The sequence below is a fragment of the Saccoglossus kowalevskii genome, chromosome 19 (assembly GCF_978046115.1).
Source record: "Saccoglossus kowalevskii chromosome 19, keSacKowa6.1, whole genome shotgun sequence".
Lineage (NCBI taxonomy): Eukaryota > Metazoa > Hemichordata > Enteropneusta > Harrimaniidae > Saccoglossus > Saccoglossus kowalevskii.
The window spans coordinates 3,515,380-3,537,851 of record NC_140659.1 but is presented as its reverse complement, the minus strand read 5'-3'; the positions used below and the strand labels follow the sequence as shown (position 1 = coordinate 3,537,851).

Genomic DNA, 22,472 nt, shown 5'->3' with positions numbered 1-22,472 from the left:
ATTAACAATTAATGGTGACATAAATGCAAATTATTAAATTAATAATATTAAAGGACACTTTTGAAGACATGGAGACACTTTTGAGGTCATATTAATTTGTATATATTCATTAACAAGTAATGGTGACATAAATGCAAATTATTAAATTATATATATTAAAAGACACTTTTGAAGACATGGGGGACACTTTTGAGGTCATATTAATTTGTTATATTCATTAACAAGTAATGGTGACATAAATGCAAATTATTAAATTATAAATATTAAAGGACACTTTTGAAGTCATATTAATTTGTTATAATTAAGAACAACTAAGGGCGGCATAATTGCTAATTATTAAAATAAACTATTAAGGGACACTTTTGAAGTCATTCTCAGGGCCACCCAACTCCTGCAAAATGAGATGAGTGGTACCAATAAAATGTATGAGAAAAAGATTGAGCAAGTGTAAGTGTTATTATTTTTATTGCAAATTACAACTTTTATTCAAAATTTTTTCACAGCACATGGTTGTTACAGTGGCATGAATGAACTAATACATTGTTCTCAAAACTTGACAAACTCTGTGGATGGTACATGTAACGCTAATGTTTGTTCCAATCCTGCAGTTTAGTTACTAGAATTATAATCTTATAATTCAACCACTCAAAATGCATTTCTCAAAAGATAATTAATGTTGTTCTTCTAATAATTCTATCACTCCCAAAAATAATTATTTTTTCATGGATTGTGGTAATGTCTGATGAAGCTATTGAAGTCTGGCTTTTCCCACCTAATGACAAAACAGAGATAATTTTGTTAATGCATTCTCTCAAGTGTTGGTATAAGGATACAATAGAATTCAAGCAGATTTGTATTTACATGTAGTTACCTTATCTTTTTAGCATCTCTGTTTGCTGGCAATGCTCATCGGCTGTTTTTAATGATATACATGTACCCATCTTTCTTGCCACTAGAAATGCTATTGCTTCTTTAAGCAAGAAATCTTGCACAAATCTGGTTGCAAAACTGTAAATAAGGCAGTAACATATATTATAAATACATAGGTACGTTTTATGAAAAATAACATAGTGAAACTATTATAAGCTTCCCTGTGGTATAGTATGAATGATATAAGTATATTATAATCAACATGCATTGAACACCTTGCAACATGTAATAAATTTTTGCTTAATAAACATTTTCCTTACTCTAAACCTGGGCTAAAATAAAAAAGTAACTCATTACATTGGTGAATCAATCACTTCCTCCATCATTACAATTTGGGGGGGGGGGTGTACACAAAAATCTTGCACACCTCAAAAATATTGAAAAATAAAATAGTACATGTATCATAAATATATCACATAACAAGCAGTAGCACAAACAAGAATACAGTTTCAAATAAAAAAAAGAAATACATATCACCCCAAATGTGAACATTTACAAGAGTATGCAATGACAAAACACAATTTTACACTGGGAGACACTATCAGAAATTTTCATTGGCAAGTTTACAATCAACTTGCAAAATGATACATTGATGCTTGGATATAATAGTTAATAAGCTAGCATTGGATAAATGATGCATATTATACAAAACTAAATACCTTTCCGTCATTCTCTTCAGCAAAATATATTTTTCTCTCCAGTTGAAGGAGGAGTTGTTCTGAACCCTGAAACAAAAGAATAGCCTTTTCAAATATATTTATACACATATTGGGGAGAAGGCATTGAAAAAAAGTTCTCTGAAGTTCTTTATAGATCTTGCTTCCTACACACAATTTTCTTTTCAAACGTTTTTTGTAATTTCCACACAAGACACTTTCCAATCAATCATGCATACATGCCCCATTGTAGTAACAGGCAGAATAATTTTACTAATCATATTTCATAACAGTTGTCACATATTCTTACTGGTATTTGTATGCAGTCACTGCCATAACCATACAAAATTAAGGGTTTCCTTTTACAATATGTTGAATTGAACAATGTACTTTTTTATAAAGTCTTTGTGCCTAATTAGGTGGTTTTGCAATTTGTATGTAATTTGTAGAAGGATTTAGCAACAAAATGTTTCCCGTATTTGTTTTCATTTTGTATATATTCCTATGGAGAAAATAAAATGCTTGAAATTCCAAATAGATGTAAACATGTGTTTTACCTATATGGCATTAATTCAAAATGAAATCGGCTTTCACTCAGTATGCAATGGAATGCTTCTGTCCATTACAAATATTTCGATCTTTTTAAATATATATACTGTACTTGTATCAAAAGTGCATCTTTAACAGTAGAGCATATAAAACCTGAAACAGTACATTTTCTGTATATGTACTTTTAATAATTCAATCTTTGAGTTTTTCACTGTTAAACACAGCACTAATATAAGGACAACCAATATCAACAGAACATGGTGAAAATATGGCAACATGTGACCTCATTAATTATGAAACAGATGCCTGAAAGCTTGGGCCCAACTGATACTACTTGTGGCTTTAATTATTCATATTAAGATATTTGAAATTGATTCTAATGGAAACTTACAACTGCTTTGCATGGTTGTGTTGTAGTTTTTCGTTATGGTATTCTTTCTACAGCAAACTTTGTTCATTTGGTAAGAACACTTTTATATACTTTCTTCAAACATGACTTTGAACACTGGCAAGAGGAACTAGATAGAAAAAAAAGGAGATAGTAGTTGAGCAAAACTACAACTTTTAAAGGAAAGAGTATATGTCAAAAAAATTCATAAATTGAATGTTGCTATGAATATCTGCATGATTGGAAGCAATCACTTTTACATGATTTAAGAAACTTTAAAGGCACTGATTATTAGAACTGATGCAGGGCAATCTGATTATGGGAGGGTTTATATGCTGTCATACTGGTTTACATTTTGTGCTTGCATGTGTGCACAGTAACTGGTTGGCTATAACAATGTATTCGCACCTGAAGATAAAAACATAGTTGAACTCTGGTGACTTTGCCCTTTGCTATATAATGTTATTCCTTTATCATAGTCATAATCAATTTTGAATTAAAACAAGTTTTGGGAATGAAACGGCAGTGGGAATGCTCTTAATTGATATCTAATTTGTTTAATTATTTTAAGCTTTATTCAAAGAAATTCTGATATCTCTGAAAAAAAGTGCTGCATTTAGACACGCATAAATTCATAAAACATGCAAGATAACAGAATATCTTAGCTGGCTTTTGTCCAAGTATTTTGTACAGGTGTCTGTCAAAAATTAATGATTCACTGAGACAAATATGAACTGCCTTGTATGTGACTACTGTATTGTTTGAAAAATAAAAAAAAACACCCTCTAGGAATAACTATAATTTCGCATTTATCAAGATCTGCTTTGTATGTAAATTAAATCAAACTGTTGGTTGGTGTCCAGTGAAAAGCGAAGTCAACAATACTGTTCCCTCTTGAGAATCTACATTTTCAAACACTGCAATCTTTGTTTTTGAAGTACATTTTTAAATTAGCATTATAAAAGCTATATCATTCTGTTCTAATAGCTGAAACAAATTCCTGTGAATTTTAATTTAAAAAATTTATACATTTCAACAAAACATTTTTTTTCTTTTAAAATGTGGATGCAACTTTTTGCTTTTTATGTATTTTAGCGTTAACAGATTTTCTTTTGACTGCAGATCTTAATAAAAAGTTTGGCACCCAATTCATAGGAGTGCTTATATTGATTTTCTGACATCTTGTTTTCTGTAAAGATTTTATTGGTAAGTTTGCAAATGTGTATCAGACTGTGCAAAAACTCTCTTCATGAGTTGGTTTTGAAACCCAGTCTAGTATTCCCATGGGATTTGGGAGATACCGTAAAAAATTTCGAAAGCTCTAGAAATTCGGCCACCGGTGTTTTTGGCGAGTTTACGTAATTTTACAACCTAGCGACTCTGAAAATTCGACCAAACTTTCATATTCCGGAGCTCTTGGTAATTCGCACCAACTCTGTCAGATTACGGGTTTCTGTAATCCTGTACTCGTCGAGTGTGAGCTAGGTCAGGTTTGCCTCCACGTAATTTGCATGAACTAAAATAACATTGAAGTCACATGTATTTATTTATATATCTATAAAATTTATTATTTAATAAAAAAAACATCAGAGTTTGTATTTGCTTTTGAAAAAAGGTTGATTCGAATAACAATCACAGTCTGTATTTGCTCTTAAAAAGGTTGATCCTAAATAAAACCAGACGCAACGTTTTTGCCAGTCATTGAGAAAAACAATTTGCATATAAAGCAAAGGACAGCCCCCATTGCGTGAATCCGGTTCTGTGATTGCTTAGACGCTTGACTTGTGTCATCGTCAAATAAGTCAAAATTTACAGACGTGGGCGACCAAAGAGTACAGTATGATTATTACTAGAACGAGTACAGAAATTACTCGAATGTAAGCAGAATGTCCCCGCAAGGAGCTGTAATGAGCTAATGTAATAATGTAATTTCCCGGAGTACGTTTTACATCGGCCAAACTCCCATGCATTTTAAACACTCGGTATGGAATAAAACAAAAATTGAGTAAGTAAATAAATTGGAAACTAAGCTCGCAAGCTTCCAACTTCAACACTTATTTGACTTCCCGGTTTGCGTATTTTGGAGCGACGTAGGCCTATTCACAGTTTATTTTCCCTCATGTAGACACCTCCAAAAATTACAGTTTCACCGCAGTGATTTTCCAAACGACAGCGTCCGGTAATACCAGTCTCGCACATTGGGACAGAGTGAAACACATCCGCCCGGACATCCGCTAATCCACATAACCAATGCACTGGATGGCAGTGAGAATAGCCTCACACAGAACGAACAAGCTGTTTGTGGAGGGACTGTGGTTCGAGGTGTTCACCAACATCCGCAATATATTTTGCTGCACAAATCAAACGGCCTTTTTTTTTTTCCCACTCTTGTGTAAATTAGGTCATGTAGGTTGTGACCCCTAACTCAGCATCTAGCACGCATTATTTCAAACAAATTTGTCCGCACTATCGTACGCGCTTGTTTTTATTTCACTCTTGTGTATTAAAATTAGGTCATGTAGGTCGTGACCCCTAGCTCAGCATGTACAGCGCGTTATAGCAAACAAATTTGTCCGTACTATCGTTGTTTATTCCACTTTTAAGAAATACAAAAAGCTTCCCAGGTTATTCCAAAACGACCAATATTTCTTCCAAAATTTCGTCCACAATTTTTGTTGGTTTTGTGAGTCTAAAAATTCGACTATCAAAAAAAAAAAAACTAATTAAAACTGGTCGAAATTTTAAAGTTTTTACGGTACATTACCATTGATATTTTTATAAGATAAATGATTTACTTCATTGAACACATACAACAATGCATATTCCCACTGGGATCAGTGACCTTTGAATGTGTATCACCAGTGATCAGTCAAGTAGAAACAGTCAAAGTATTTTATCAGATTTTCCCAATTTTTTCACGATTTTTTTTACACAGGTCATCTGTCGTTTGAACTAAGGCAAGATTTTATTTTGGCGAATTAGGTGACTGAGTTTAATAAACTTTGGAATAGAATTAGTGAAGTTATTGTGCACACATTGACAATTATTAACAACGATGACGACAACATCGACAACAGACATTCTCCCCTCAATATATCTTTCCCTTCCATCTTTGATGATACGGGCAAGGTAATAATAGCATTACGACTGCTGTTTATTAAATTACATTTGTGTGTTTCTAGTAATAAGACAACTTCATGGTGAACGAAATTTGTTATCAGACAATTGCATGCTGGTTGGCAAAAATATAAACAAGTGACAGCTATTTGTACATGAATATGTTTAAAAATAAAAACAAGCAGCCTCTCGGCAGAGATAGCTCTGCTGTTAGCAATGCGCATTTCAATTAAAGAACAGAAGATATCATTAGAAAATGAACAATATGCATAGTATCAATGCAATCAGACTTGCGGTTTTCAACAAGAAGTGGAAAATATCACCTTTTACCAAAAATTACAAAAATATTCACCAAAATTAGAGAATTGAAGATATCATCATGAAATGAACAAATCTGAGAGAGGTCCACATGTAGTATCTATATATGTAACATCAAAGCAATTGGACTTGCGTTTTTTAACAAGAAGTTGAAAATATCACTTTTTACCAAAAATAACAAAAATATTCACCAAAATTAGAGAACTGAAGATATCATCATGAAATGAACAAATCTAAGAGAGGTCTACCCAAGGTACATATACACCAAGTATCAAAGCATTCAGGCTTGTAGTTTTCAAGAAGAAGTCGAAGAATTAAAACATTGACACGGACGACGACGACGGACAATTACTCATATGATAAGCTCCGCTCGACAAAGTCGACAGCGGAGCTAAAAATTAGTAATTTTGAGGGGAGTGGTTGCTGCAGCAATGAACAAATTACATGCTTTGCATCAGTATCAGTTAATAATCAACTGCCCTTATTACTTATTACAAAAAATTATAAATTATATTAGTAGATCAAGTTAATACAGAATAACTTGCAAATAATTGTGGCCAGCACAATAAAATAGTGAATCATAGACAGCACACCTATCAATGAAATGGTTTTGTCAAGTCTAGAATCAAAGAAAGCTTTGAAAGAACTCCTGTGTGCTGAGGGTATTGGAGACACATTGAAAAAATACTTGTACTTGAAAACTAATTATGCAAATCAGGTTTTTACATTGTCCTAGAGCATCTATGTACCAAGTTTCATTGAAATGCGATGAATAATATTTGAGATATCAGTGAAAAAGCTGAAAATTAAATAATTATGCAAATTAGGTAATTAGCATGTACTGATATTACCCTAAAAACTATCAGGTCTGTGCAGTTTCCTATGACAAATATCTACCAAGTTTTATTGAAATGTGATGATTAAATTAATACTTGGGATATCAGTTGAAAATCCGAAAATTGACTAATCATTATGCAAATTAGGTAATTAATATGTATGGATTTTTACCAAAACCTAATCAACAAGCCATGCATGGCACAGTCCCCGTTAGTTATCAAATTTAAGATATATAGTTTTGTTTATAGTAATATAGCTGGAATATAACCATGACAGGAATATGATTTTTTAACATTAAAATGATTGACAGTTGTATCTGATCGTCAAACAAGTACATGTCCATATTGAGAGATATTGCTCTGGAACAGCATTCAAAATCAGCCATTTTGATTACATGTATATATATAACGTACAATGAATATATCAAATTTAAATATAATAAGTCAAAGCATTTAAGAGATATGGCTCTAGAAGCCCAATCATTAAAACAAAATGGCTGCCAGTCAGGCATTTTGAATCCAATCTGAAAAATAAAATTACGAGCATCAGGAACCCGTAATGTCTAATGTATGTACATGTACCAAGTTTGAACGAAATCCACCCATAAATGCTTGATATTTTATGATTTTTTTAGCACAAAAATGACCACCATTCGGCCATTTTGAATAGGATAGTCAAATCAATATATCTGTTTATCTATGACATGATGTATAATGAATATTTAAAATTTGAAAATATTATCAGTCAAAACAAGTCGGAGATATGGGTCTAGAAGCCCATTTATTAAAACAAAATGGCTGCCAGACAGCCATTTTGAATCCGATCTGAAAAATAAATGATGTGCATCAGGAACCTGTAATGTCTAATATATGTACCAAGTTTGAACGAAATCCATCCATAAATGCCAGAAATGCTTGATATTTGATGATTGTTTAGCACAAAAATAGCCACCATTTGGCCATTTTAAATAGGATCGTCAAACCAGTATATCTGTCTATCTATGACATGATGTATAATGAATATTTAAAATTTGAACATAATCAGTGAAAGTAAGTCAGAGATATGGCACGAGAACCACATTCATTAATACAAAATGGCTGCCAGTCGGCCATTTTGAATCTTATCTGAAAAACAAAATTATTTGCATCAAGGTCCCATCAATGTCTAACGTATATACCAAGTTTGAACAAAATCCATCTGTAAACAGCCGAGAAATGCTTAATTTTTAGCACAAAAATGGCCACCATTCGGCCATCTTAAATCAGATTGTGAAACAAATTGACGTGCATATGTATAATATCATGTTTGATGTATGTGTGAAGTTTGATTGTGATTGGTCCAGGCATTTCTAAGATACAGGTCCGGGCGCATGCACAAACGCACGAACACACGGAGGTCAAAACATAAGTCCCCGTTTTCAGACTGCGTTCAACGGGGACTAAATATGCGCATTTGCCCTGAGCATTTAGTTTCATCACCAACGTCTTAATGTCTTGTTTTTTGTTTCAGACCATCATTTTTTTCTAGTCTATATGGTTGTTTTAAAGGTAGAACCCTATCAGTGTCTGCTATGAAATATATTCAGGGATTGCAGTGTGCCCTCTTGCAGTTTTTTCTAGAAAAACCTGTGTTATATTAAAATGATTAATATTATAACACTTAATCTGCACAATGTTTTATTGCCTGTATGCTATTAACTCATTATGGTTACAAGAATTAATTAATCAATTTTGAGATGACCTGCTTATCACCTGTCTCTCTCTTTAGCATGAGTTGTGCTGGTTGGGTCAGATAGAGAGAACCACTGATATACTTTCTTCTTTATATTAGCATTTCCACATTATACATGTTAGTGTCAACCAAGATTTATTTTTTTCCTGTCAGCTTTGTTTTAGCTTGCAGCTTTATCATAACCTTGTCATTTATTTCATATAATGTAGAAGTATGCTTTGCTATATTTCGATGCAACATTGTGCTGCTTCAAAACTTGTTTTACTGGCTTTACTACAAATTTCATTTACCAAAATAATAAATTAGAAAACGCTTGCCTACTTTCAAGTGTTGGAAACTTATTTTGTAGATTCCACTTAAGATAAAAAAAAAAATATTAAAAAATAACTATAATGGACACACTAGTGATTGATCATGCGAAAAGCAAGCATAATGAAACTACAGTATATGTCAACAAATTTAAAGAAACAAAATGTGCAATGATATTGGTAATCTTGCTGTCAAAATAATCAAACAAAACATCTACACGTATATATTTTCATTGAGAATGAGCCAATTAAACTAAAAATTAATTTATACATGTAGTTACGAAAGACAAATTGTTCAGACAACTTACTTCTTCATCAGAATCTTTAACATCGGGCTGTCGAACATACTGATTATTTGGTCTTGCAAAAAAAGCTTCAAAACGAGTCATTTCTGAAAATACACAATATTAGTTTTTTTAACAAAATTACCAGGCAAGAACACAAAATGTGTTCCCACTAGAGATCCTGGAATGGACATTTGTAGAATAAAATAATAATAAATCATTAATCAACAAGTCATTGAAAATGACATAGTCCTTGTTAAATTTTTGAAAGTTCTCTTTGTGCTCGTCATATTAAAGTGGAGGGGTTGTCACGAGCATGTCCTTGAAACTTGAGTCCCAAGTGGCGAATACAACAGATTGTTTATTTACATCAAATTCGAAAATGTGTTGCGTGATGACCCCTTCGATTTAAGACATAGCAAAGAAAAACATAGATCACAAGTGAAAGCATGTCCAAGTTATCACATTTCAAACAAACAGCCAGCCAAATTTGATCAAATTACAAATTGAATTGACATGTACATGTATCCATTTATGACATGCTAAATATCAATGAAAATGCTACATGGGTGACAGAGATATAGTAATATGGCTGCAAATAAAAACAGCCGTTATTCGGCCATCTTTGACCTGATTATGAAACAAAGTGACATGTCTGATGTATGTGCCAATTACGAATGAAAATGGTACATAAATCTTGGAAATATAGTCGTAAGGCCAAAAAGTCAGATGGCTGTCAATCAGCTATCCTTGATCCGATTTTGAAACAAATTGTCATGGACATGTATCTTAACATGTATAAAGTATGTGCCAAATCATGTCCATTTTGAATCGTATCGCTAAATGTTTGCATGTGCATACATGTATGTCCCAAATAAAGTACTAGGCATGCAAAGAATGAACAGAATCGGTTCAAAGATTCTGAAATATGACCTCGGATGGACGACGCACAGACGAACGAACGGATGCACAGACGGTCAGAGGACATGTGTCTCAACATGTATAATCTATGTACCAAATTTGAATGAAAACTGACAAAGCATGTCCAAAATACAACATTTTCAAAAAATCAAGATGGCTGCCAGTTGGCCATTTTTTATCAAATTGCTAAACCACTGCATGTGCATATGTCCCACATAAAGTACTAGGCACATGCAAAGAATGAACAAAATCGGTTCAAAGGATTCTGAAATATGACTCTGAACAGACAGACGGAGACCGAATTATAAGTCCCCGTATTGGGCCATTCCAGTTTATATCTGCACCCCCCTGTTGATGAGTTTATGTGTTTAGTTCATACAGGGTATAATTTCCATGGGTGTATAAGTCATACAAAGTTGTATTTCCAAATCACCATTCACCATACAGTAATGGAAATCCAAAACTATAGTTCCTACTTATGGTGTTGATGAGTTCCTTTGTGCCACCATACAGAGTAGGATTTCCAAATATAACTCTCATCATATGCTAATTTACCAAGTTCAAAATTTTATATTTGATAATGGAAATCCAAACTAGTCCTGATTCACGGTGTTGATGAGCTCATTCATGCCACCATACAGAGCAGGATTTCCAAATATAACTCTCGTCATATGATGCCAATTTTCCAAGTTCAAACTCCAACTGCGGTAAAGGGGAGGGACATCATATTAGTCACATAATTAGCATTTTAAAACAAGTGGCCTGTCAGCTGAGATAGCTCTGCTGTTAGCAATACACATTTCAATTGAAGAACTGACGATACATGTATCATTAGAAAATGAACAATATGTATAGTATCAAAGCAATCGGACTTGACAAGAAGACGAAAATATCACTTTTTACAAAAAATGACAAAAATATTCACCAAAATTAGAGATTGAAGGTATCATCATGAAATGAACAAATCTGAGAGAGGTCCACATATAGTACCTATATATGTAATATCAAAGAAATCGAGCTTGCGGATTTTAACAAGAAGTCGAAAATATTACTTTTTACCAAAAATGACAAAAATATTCACCAAAATAAGAGAATTAAAGATATCATCATGAAATGAATAATCTAAGAGGTCTACCCAAGACTACATATACATATACACCAAGTATCAATGCATCCAGGCTTGTAGTTTTCAAGAAGACACAAAGGACACTGACGGACAATCACTCATATGATAAGCTCCACTCACATCACCCACAAATTAAAACGTGAGTGCGCGGGGGACTATCAGATTGTCTGTAAGTTAGGCAAGCTTGACAAGGCCAGGGGTACATCACCAGTGGCGGATCTAAGGAGGTTCTTGGGGTCCGGGGACCCCCCCCCCCCCATTGAAAAATCTATTCAATTTGTTTTTATAATATAAAAAAATCATTAACTTAGTCTGGCGATTTTAAAGTTTGGACACCCCCCCCCCCCCCCCATAAAATAATCCTGTATCCGCCCCTGATCACATAACGTTACACAAATACAATATACAGGGTTGCCATTCAAAATATTCCATAAATTTGTGATTGTTGAACCTAATAAACAATGACTGCTGAAACATTTGTAATCACGCTGTCCTCGTGTTTAAAAATAATCCTCGCAGATACATGTAGGCAAAATTAAACATCAGATACGACTCAAACTTTAATTTCAATATGACTGGGAGTCAAACATATATTAATCGTAATATTTTCGCACATTAAATTTTGTTGAAAAAAGTTTTTTGTTTGAGAGGATGTTTTATCAATCAAAACAACCTTTAATGAATGTATTCAAAAGAAATATTTAATAAATTCTTTCATATTCACAGCAAAGATACTTGGGGTGGTCTCTGTTAGATTTTGTCAAAATATGCAAATCTGGATTTTTAGTGAATATTTTTTGGGGAAAATGTTATTTTTGACATCTAGTCCAAACCTGCAAGTCCATTTGCTTTCATATTTGCGGCAAATATACTTGAAGTAGTCTTCTGTCAGATTTATTAAAAAATAGAGATAGCTTCACCAAATGAACAACTTTGAGAGAACTTTGTACATGTGTCTACATTTTTTCTACATGTCTGACTTTTTGGAGAAGAAGTCGAAAAGATGAATTTTACAAACAAATTCACTAAAAATAGAGTTTTGCATACAATGTCATTTTGACACAAATTTTACTTTGATTAAGAATCAGCCCAAGTACCTTTGGTGGAAATATGAAAGCATTTGGTCAAGCGGTTCTGGAAAAGAAGATGAACAGTAAAGTTGGATGTGGATGATCAGTCATACCATGAGCTCTGCTAAGTCATCTTCGATGACAATAGAGCTAAAAATTGTCTACAGGACTATCAAAATCAGAAAGGAAATCAAACGGGCGGTTCACCACGTTCATCTGCGGCCACTACCCAAGTTTCAAATAAACGTACCGGTACTTTCTTATTTTGGATCGTATATTTATTGATTTTTTTAAATTAAAAAACAAAAAATTTGTTTTAAATAAAAAATCGTGCAGATTCCCCATCGAAATCAAAGCCAATTTGTGGAAATCGTATCGCAATTACTACTGAGTAATAATCAACAATTGCAACACTTAATAAGTAAGGTATTCACTTGTGAAATTCATGACCGGATTGCGTACCATGATTATTTGCTACTAAGCAGTGCATTCATGTTTAGTGATTGTCTGTCGTCCGTGTCAATGTTTTACTTTTTCGACTTCTTCTTGAAAACTACAAGCCTGAATGCTTTGATACTTGGTGTATATGTACCTTGGGTAGACCTCTCTCAGATTTGTTCATTTCATGATCATATCTTCAATTCTCTAATTTTGGTGAATGTTTTTGGCATTTTTGGTAAAAAGTGATATTTTCAACTTCTTGTTAAAAACCGCAAGTCCAATTGCTTTGATATTACATATATAGGTACTACATGCGGACCACTCTCAGATTTGTTCATTTTGTAATGATATCTTTAATTCTCTAATTTTGGTGAATATTTTTGTCATTTTTGGTAAAAAGTGATATTTTTTTCTTGTTAAATACCACAATCATTTATGGTGAAAAATGATATTTTTGAATTCTTGTTGAAAACAGCAAGTCCCATTGCATTGATACTATCCATATTGTTCATTTTCTAATGATATCTTCTGTTCTTTAATTGAAATGTGCATCGCTAACAGCGGAGCTATCTCAGCCGAGAGGCTGCTTGTTTATTCAATACTTTACCAACAAAATTAAAAAAAATAATGTATATTATATATTTTTTTTATAATGTGAAGTTTTTTTGATTGACTGTAATTTTTCAAAATTTCATGACGCCTATTGTAAAACCTAATTAAGGCCTTTCACTCCTGTGACGTCTTAATTAGAGTGCGCCTATTTAAAAGATTATACGGTATCTTGCTTTTCGTCAGCCACGAATGTCACACTAGAGGAACTTTATCGATGAAGCCGACCAGCCCGTGCATTTTTATCAACACACAGTGACATGCAAATCGAGAAAACTTTTGTCCTTACAACTGATCAAATTTTGTGAAATACATCATCACTGTAGTGATTGGTTTGCTGTTTGACTATATCTCGCGGCCTGACAAACAAAGATTTGTATATTTCTAGAAATGCATCACTTGTTGTATACTTGTATTCCTATTACAGGGAACAGTAAAAAGTCTGCATATACACCAGTAAGAGCACATTTTAGAAGCAAGGGAACAATTTACCCCAGTCATTTTGGAAATTTTTCGGGGGATATGTTTATTCCGTGGGGTATGTTTATTTGGGTTTGAAGATTTGTCCGTGGGGTATGTTTATTTGGGACTTGAGAGTGTAGATGCGCGTGGAAAAGGTGAGGCGCAGTGTTGTATATATGCCACTCTGCATGTACGTGCAAATTTGACTAGCACGTGGCATTCTAATCATAACCTGCGCGCAAACCAGAAGTTCGCTGAGTTGGAACAAAAGAAATGTACGCGCAAATATCAGACTTGTGGGTGTGTGGGCTTGCATGTGGCTATCTAATTATAAATGCCAATGAAATATGGAAGTATTAAGTATATTGAGAATACAGCGAAATCATTGCAAGAAGTTGCACTAGTCTTCACTCCATATTGATTAACATGCACCACCCATTTGGTTAAAGATCCTTATTGATACAATATTATACATAAGAGATTGGTCAGTAACTTCGGCCTAGGGGGGATCGGCAGATTCCATTTTGCCAGCTGTAAATCTCAGTTGACCCACCCCTTATCAAATAAAAAAAAGTGGGTGACACCGCCAAAACATATTTTAAAACTTAAAACATGCTGACCCCCCCTTAAAAAAACAAAGAAACATTAACAGTTTTGACTCTGACATGATTACAAAATGTATTTTATGTGCATTGAAAATATCATGGTTTGCCATAATTTTGACATAATTTTTAGCGTTTGCATTTAATAGACCTTAGGAGGGGAGGGGAAGCATAAAGCCAAAAAACAACTACAGAAAAGGCTGCAGGAAGGAGGGAAATCTATGTTGCTAAAGATAGTAAATAAAAGCAAAGCTGTGGAGTACTCACTCGATATACGCCCTTATATTTGAATTTATATATCAGCATTTTCACAAATTTAACTTTTTTGACTTGCTGAACAAAAAACTGTCACTGCTCTTTGTACTAATTGCTGTGTTGTCTTTCCGTCTCCTGTTATAATTGGATAAATCCAGTAAATATCTTGTACAATGGTGAGTGACTACAGATTTAAATAAAATAATCTGATATCAGCAGCACATGGACTTGGGATGTGTTTAAAACTTAACTGTATAATTGGGGTTCTAGCCGCATTGCATAATCTGTTAGTTATTTGGCAACTTTAACCTCAAAATATTTAGTCTATACAATTTTTTGCATCAACAAATTTATAGGCAATATAAGTAATAGTTATTATTAAGAATACATTTGTACGACTAACTTTTTTATCGTTTGTTCTGAAATAAAATTATTATAAATATATGCATGAGCACGTGTTAATTCTGGAAAACATGATATCAAAAACAGGGTAACCCCCCCCCCCCCACTGATCCACCGACCCCCCTAGGCCGAAGTAACTGACCAATCCCTAAGCTTTGGTAAACTTCCAATTATTATTTCAGTCAATCACGAAATACAACACAGTGGTCCGCTTTACTCATTCTTAATTGTGGAGATGAATGAATTTCAGCTGTACGTAAAATGTATGTGTATCAAATATGATACACATCCACTCGTTTGATTTTACAGTGTTTCATGCCTGTCATTCGCAGAAACATTTATCACCGCGCCACTTTTTTGCCTTGCAGTATTAACATTACTAGTTCGAGTGGCCTGTGAATTATTTACAACTGATTTGTTTCAGGCTTGTTGGCGAAACAAGACTTGTTAAAATAAACAACTTCGGTCCTATAGCAACCGGGCTGGTATAGCGCGAACAAGCATGTGGGGAAAGCTGGCGCAAAATACTTGTAGTTGCAAACGCTGAGAACTTCAAAACACCGGACGCGGTATGCCTTTGATGTGAGGTCGTTTGAGACGGCGTAGTTGGACTATTCCATTGCTTTTATGGGTATACGAAACATTGCTTTAACACTGAAATGGATATTAAAAAGCAACAGTAATTGGCAGTTTGTTGATATTTGATGTTGTCATTTACTTTGTATTAGTAATATCATTAAGGTCTATGGTAATATTGGTTTGCGAGTGTCAGGTACTCAGTTTCCCGTTTAATGGCATGTCCCATTGCCAGTCAATTTTTCCTTGGAATATTTTACTTTTAGTTTCACCTCTATACCATCGCGTTGTACCCTCCGATATCATGTTTTGCAACAACGACATTTTGAATGCATAACAAAATACAGTTAATTCGAAAATTTTATAATAAGGCTAGCTGACGTCGGCCGTTGCTCTTGCTGGGACGTAACCAAACCAGCCTAGGACGGAAGTGTTGCACAATGCCTTGGCGATTCCATTATATTTTAGATGTCTTCCTTAAAAATAAACGAGTTTATTATTTTTATAAAACGTTCAAAATGAAATTAATTTATTAAAATGTGGAGTATATGCGTCCATGAAACAATAAAGTGTACGATAACAATGAATAAAACATTGTTTGATAAACTCGGCGAATAGAGGAATGTATATTTATCGCAACAACAATAGTATTCCACGACTTCCACGATATCGAATATAAAAACTTTTCAACAATGCAAACAGAATATTGCTGAAATAAAATAATCATCATCAAATCTATGTCAAAAGGTCAAGTTGCGTGAATACAATTTTAACGATGGACGCGCTCCCTGGACGCGCTGGTAAGAGAAGTGACTCCTGAAAACTGAATGTTCTTTGCGAACTATCACTGGGAGAACGCAACATCAGTGCATTGGGCAAATGAATCAACAGCCATCTCTGCATGTTTTGGTGTGATTATGGAAGAGATTGTTTACTTATTTATTTTTTACGATGCAGGCAGCTATTTTGCACCTTTTTGCGATTTTTCCCAGATTTTCGGTGTTGGCAAATACGTTGACAACTCCCAAAAGTTCGACTGCCGATACTTATTTATACGGACGCAACTTAGAATAAAGAATAAACCAATGTGTTGGGGCAAATAAGTCATGTGTATACTCTTGATTCATTCCTTTCAAAGAGTCTGACTTGTACCTTTCAGTTTTTCTCAACTTTTATTGGCACCCATGAACTGGAATAGTTCACATTCAAATTTAAAACTCAACTCAACATCTAGCTATTACATCGAACATTACAACACTTGTATACATTTTATTATAATATTTTATATCTTCATATGTTATTGGCATTAAATGCTCCATGTTTAAGTTTGCGTAATTGTTACGAATGCAACGCATTGTCAAGTCAGTAATATATCAATATTCACAGACCCAATACGTTGAGTTTGCGTAATTATTGTGAAAGCAATTAGAATGTTGAACTATTCAGAGCCGGTACAATATTGTAAACAAATTTGCCTAAATAGAAAAGCAGCGCACTAAGTAAACGATTTTGAAATATTCAAAGCCAGTACAGTTCATTTGCGCTCCAAAATGATGTCGCAGCATATTTTGTAATCCATGCTACACCCCGTTTCGACTTTGGCTTGCTTTTCCTTCTTAGTGCATGTTCTTGTTCACGTAAAATGCGATCTCTCACCAATGTATTAAAACTTCTGGTTTCCGGTGTTTTCACGTATTAATTCTTCTGTGAATGTTTTGGCTTGGCCTATTTCCCTCAAACTTGACAGGCAGGTCACACCATCACCCTAGTTATTAGGTAAAATCTGAAGAAAAAAATTGGCCTATCGTTGCCACAGTAACAGCCAAAAAACTGGATAGCTTCGTGCTAAATGAGTCTCCTCCTACAAATTTAGGATAAAACTCTTCAGACATAGCTCATTCTACTCAGCTTGAGTGTGGGCACTAAGTTATTATTTGAATTTTTGATATCTGTTTTCATTACCGACAAATTTGACTCTTCTGTGATTTTTTTTGGCTGGGCCGTTTGGTTCAAACTTGGCGGGCAAGTCACACCTTCACTCTAGTTAGGTTGTAAAATCTGAAAACAAATTCTCGCTCACCGCTGTCATAGCAACAGCCCAAAACTGATTTTTGAATACTTTCGCCCCAAATTTATTACCTCCTACCAGTCTTTATATTATTATAAATAGCAGTGTTTATATGATCATGTTTTGTTTTTATTTTGGCTACGTTGCGCACTGGTAAGAGATCACCGGCGCCAACATTGTTACACTCTATCAACGTAATCCCAACGCAACTTTGAACTAAGAATGAACTGTAAATGCTGCCTTCAATCATGCCTCCATGTTTCAATCTAGAAAATACTATCGCAAAACGGTTGGAAATAATAAATTTAACAGCAGAATACGTCCTAGCAATAAAATAAAGTGACTTCTAAGGTCTGAACGTTTTTTTGCGAACCTTGTATACGGGGCCCGGTTTTAGTTATAAACCGACGTTAGCTGCACGTTCATGTCCTACCATGGCAACAGCCGAAAACATGATACTTGTTTTTGAGCGGAGCGGATGCCAACCAGCCTACCGTCTTGTTTTATAAACTGGCTTGGTAATTCCCACCACCAATAGTAGACCATGTCACAGCATTTCAAGTACTTTTCCAACAAATCCAAAATCACTCGATAATTTTGTTTACTTTACATTTGTACTATGATTACATTTTAAAAGTACACCCAAAATAAAGGAATTTAGTATATAGCCTTGACAAAAACAGCATAATTTTCTTGTCTTAATATTGCATTTTTTTTTCTATCTGTGTAACTTCATGTGGATATCCTGATGAGAGTTGCGTAATTACAGTGCTGTGAGATATAATAACAATTTCAATAGATCGACGCGCGGAGCACGAAAGAAAAAGGTTGCTAAGGTAACGCGCCAGTTCAGCGCGTGACTTGGAGGTCAAACTTCGGCCAACACACACTTGATGTCAGCATCGCCTGAAGCAAGTTTCGCAAAGACGTACTTGAAGTTCATTTGCGCTCCAAAATGATGTCGCAGCATATTTTGTAATCCATGCTACACCCCGTTTCGACTTTGGCTTGCTTTTCCTTCTTAGTGCATGTTCTTGTTCACGTAAAATGCGATCTCTCACCAATGTATTAAAACACTTTGAATTTATACTTTGCGTGATTATGGTCTACGCGAAACATTAATCTTTGTAAACATTTTCTTAGACTATGCATGATGTATATTCACATAATCATGCGATCATATTTTATATTATGTTGATTTCTATGTCTTTCTGGATCCTTTGTGCTTTCATTTCATTTTCGCGTACATTTCCTTTGTTCTAACTTGTATTTTATTGCCGCACGCAAGTCTGGTTTGAGCGATGATTATGATTAGAATGCTATGCGAAAGTCTGACTTGCGCGTACGCGCTGAGTGGCATATATAAAACTGCGCCTCACCTTTTCCACGCGCAACTAACATACAAGACGACTGTGGTCAACTGGCATCATGGAATCTATGCATACATTTGCATAAAATGTGATCACCATTCGTTTGATTTCCTACTCTCCCCTAAAGCTGAATAAATAAAACATGGTATGTAAAAAGTGTTATTTTGGCCAGTGAGCACACAAGAAAATTCTTATTTTATGTGCAGTGGTATAATATTCTAAATATTTGAGCAACCTGTCTTACAACATGCAGTGGTTTTGCTAAGGTAGGGAAACATAAGTAACAATTTGGAGGAAACACGTAAAATATTCATATCCTATCCTTACATCTATTTCGGGGGGGGGGGTGAAATGGCTGGAGAACTGCGGTAACATTTACCTGCTTACTGCCCTTAAAAAAACACTGGTCTGGTGCATATACCGTACTAGTATTGAAGTCATGAAATTGTTTACTTCCTTAGTCTTTGTGATGTTATAATGATTTCAGAGTGTCTACAATGTCAATAAAATGTTTAAAAGTCTTACTATGAAGACTATAACATTATATGACATTAGTAACATCACAAACGAAGCAATATAACAATGATATTAATATTATATGCACAGACTATTTCATATACCACTCTTAAACCAAAAGGCGGTGTATATTATTACCCATGCCTGCCACAAATTAAGTGTGTTAACTAGATACAAATATTTCATCAAATACAATGTAGTATCATTTGTGTGTTTTATAACAGTCTTAATTAAACACAGTTACGATAACCATGGAGTATTTGATGTGTGGCTACCCTGTGGCTCCTGCAGGAGATAGTTTGCAATTTATTTCATGATACATGTAACAAATTGGTGGATTAAAAAATGTACCTGTCAGACAGATTCAATCATCTTTTCCTTCATCTTTTTCCTAAGTTTAAACTTAAAAACAGATTCCCATTTGATATAGTGGCAGCTAAACTTGAGTTCAAAGATATAGCTTAAATACTGCCATAGCTTGCCTTTTTGCCATACAATGTTGGAAAGCTAACCTCATCAACTGCTATGTAAAGATAATTATTAGACCCATTCTGTTGAGTGGCCATCCTTATCTAATTTCAGTAATAAATATTTCATACTGGCCAAATTGTGTTACCATATACAATCAGAATTCCAAGTTTTTTTAGTCATACAGTGTTGGAAATCCAACCTCATCAACCGGTATGTGGCGAGATAAACAAGGCCACATTTAATTTAGTAGCCATAACTGCCTGGATTTCCAGGAAAATTTTTTCCATACACGTCTGGATTTCCAGATTCTGTTTCTCCATATACAGTTGGAATTCCGGGGTATTTTCCCCATCATACAGTGCTGGAAATCCGACCTCATCAACAGGGGGGGTGCAGATATAAACTGGAATGGCCCATTCGGACTGTGTCCGAATGGGGACTAATAATTCAATAAAAGATTCTGAGTCCAGCTACAGTCTGTTTTTCCAACTTCTGTCGAAGTGAAACTGCACCACTAAACGGCAGACAATGCCATGCAAGTGCAATGCACTGAATACCATAAAAACTCACTGTTGTAAAATTATTCCGTTTTACATGTGTGTAATTTAAAGTCAGGATTTTGTCTGAGAATTAAATCGATCAATGAATAAAACAAACATTTAATTGTACAACAAGCTTTTCTTCCTCTATTTATCTCGCCATAGATGATTCAACTTTAAAATTTCACTACATATATCGGTATTCATACAGAGCATTACAAATACATAAACCACCTGAAAATTGGACACTTAATATGAGTACATGTATCTACTTAAACACATCAAATTACCAAGTGAGTAAAAATCAGCCCGTTTTCTGGACCTATTATTAGAACATAAAATAAAATAAGTATCCCATAACAAACAAACAAAATAGGTAGTCTCTGCCTATTTTCAATCTAAGTACACATACATGTAGAAGTGCATGTGTACATGATGTGCAACATGTTTTATATGTGGATGTGAAGCTTGAAATATGATTGCTCGAGGCATGTCAGAGATATACCGGGGTACATGTAGCTCTGGAACAGCCACCAAACGGCCATATTAAATCTGATCAGAGAAACAAAAGGATGTGCATGAATATCTCCATTATATAAATTGTGTGTTTTATTTTTAAAGATCTGGTTCCGAAATGACAGACATGCTTGATTTTAATGAATTTTTGGCATTAAAATGGTTGCCATCGTAATTTAGATTATGATTATACATCCCAAAATATATGAAGTTACTGTATTATTGCATGTATGAAGTTTGAGATATACTGGTAGCTGTAAGCTGACAGATTGACGGACAGGACACAGAAGTGCACGGAAGTGAAATTTATAAGTCAGCGTATTCTGACTTTATTTAAACAAGGACTAATGAGATGATGAGGTGTGGACATAGTTGTGGACGAAGGACCAACACAAAACATTGTAATTTTGATTCAAATGAGTCATACAGCTAAGTGGCAAGTAAATTGACCATATCAAACAATTGGCGACTAGACTTGATGTTGCCAGTTGATTGCCGGATAGCTCCAAACTCCTTTTCCAACAAACAATTTTCGATAATTATTACTGGTTGATTTATTATACGAAATTTATGGTAATGAATAAATCGGGAATTCTTCGTTCTGGTAAGGATTAATGCTGATGTGTCAAATTTTAAAGTCTATCACAGGCGTTTGATCTCTGAGCCGTTACCACCACAGTCCCCGACTACCGCCGTATCACAAGCACTTAAGTTGAGCATAGAAAATACGGTATACAGCACACTCGCTGACACACGAGTGTACACGGTTTCTAGTATCAACCCTATTGTCAAATAATACGTTTAAATGCCACAACTTACCGTCAGTGAATGAAATATAGTCATGCAGCGACACTCTGAAAAACGGCCATACTACGAACTAGAAATATCCCATAATGTCTTCTCTATGCCCCCCCCCCTAAGCTAGTGAAAAATTGCGACGTGTATTTCGCACCAGTGTCGGATGATAAAATGATATTGAAAGTTAAAACAACGATTAAAGTGAGGGCATTATCACTAAAGAACCGCAAAACAGATTCGTAATGTGCATAATATAAATATTAACAACTTTATACTAAAATATAAATACAAGTATTATTAGATTATGCTGCAATCAATTTCTACAGAAAATAGGGGGACACTTTTGAAGTCAAGGACACGTTTGAAGTCTTAACAGACGTTCCACTGTTCACTTTACTGTTTCTATTTGTTGTCTGTCTTCAGCGACAATGTGCTAAATGCTGGGACCAAGCGCGTAGGTGTTACCATATCGAATACTAGTAATCTAATCAGAACACTTTTATAGTAGAGTGCACTTACTGTAAAATAATTTCAAACTGAGTGACAATATTTTTTTTATCTAATTATTTTTTTATTTTGTACGCGTTCTCGTTGTTTTGTTTTTGTATTTCG

The 22,472-nt window shown here is 34.4% G+C and overlaps 1 long non-coding RNA gene across 1 annotated transcript; it reads right to left on the bottom strand.

The window, feature by feature from the left end:
• Positions 1–454: 454 nt before the first annotated feature.
• LOC102805049 (uncharacterized) lies at positions 455–22,012 on the bottom strand. The gene is made up of 6 exons (XR_014927450.1): positions 21,882–22,012; positions 9,143–9,225; positions 2,527–2,653; positions 1,590–1,655; positions 872–1,008; positions 455–772 (listed from the first exon to the last, which is right to left on the bottom strand). It is a non-coding gene; the product is annotated as an uncharacterized LOC102805049 (long non-coding RNA).
• Positions 22,013–22,472: the final 460 nt, after the last annotated feature.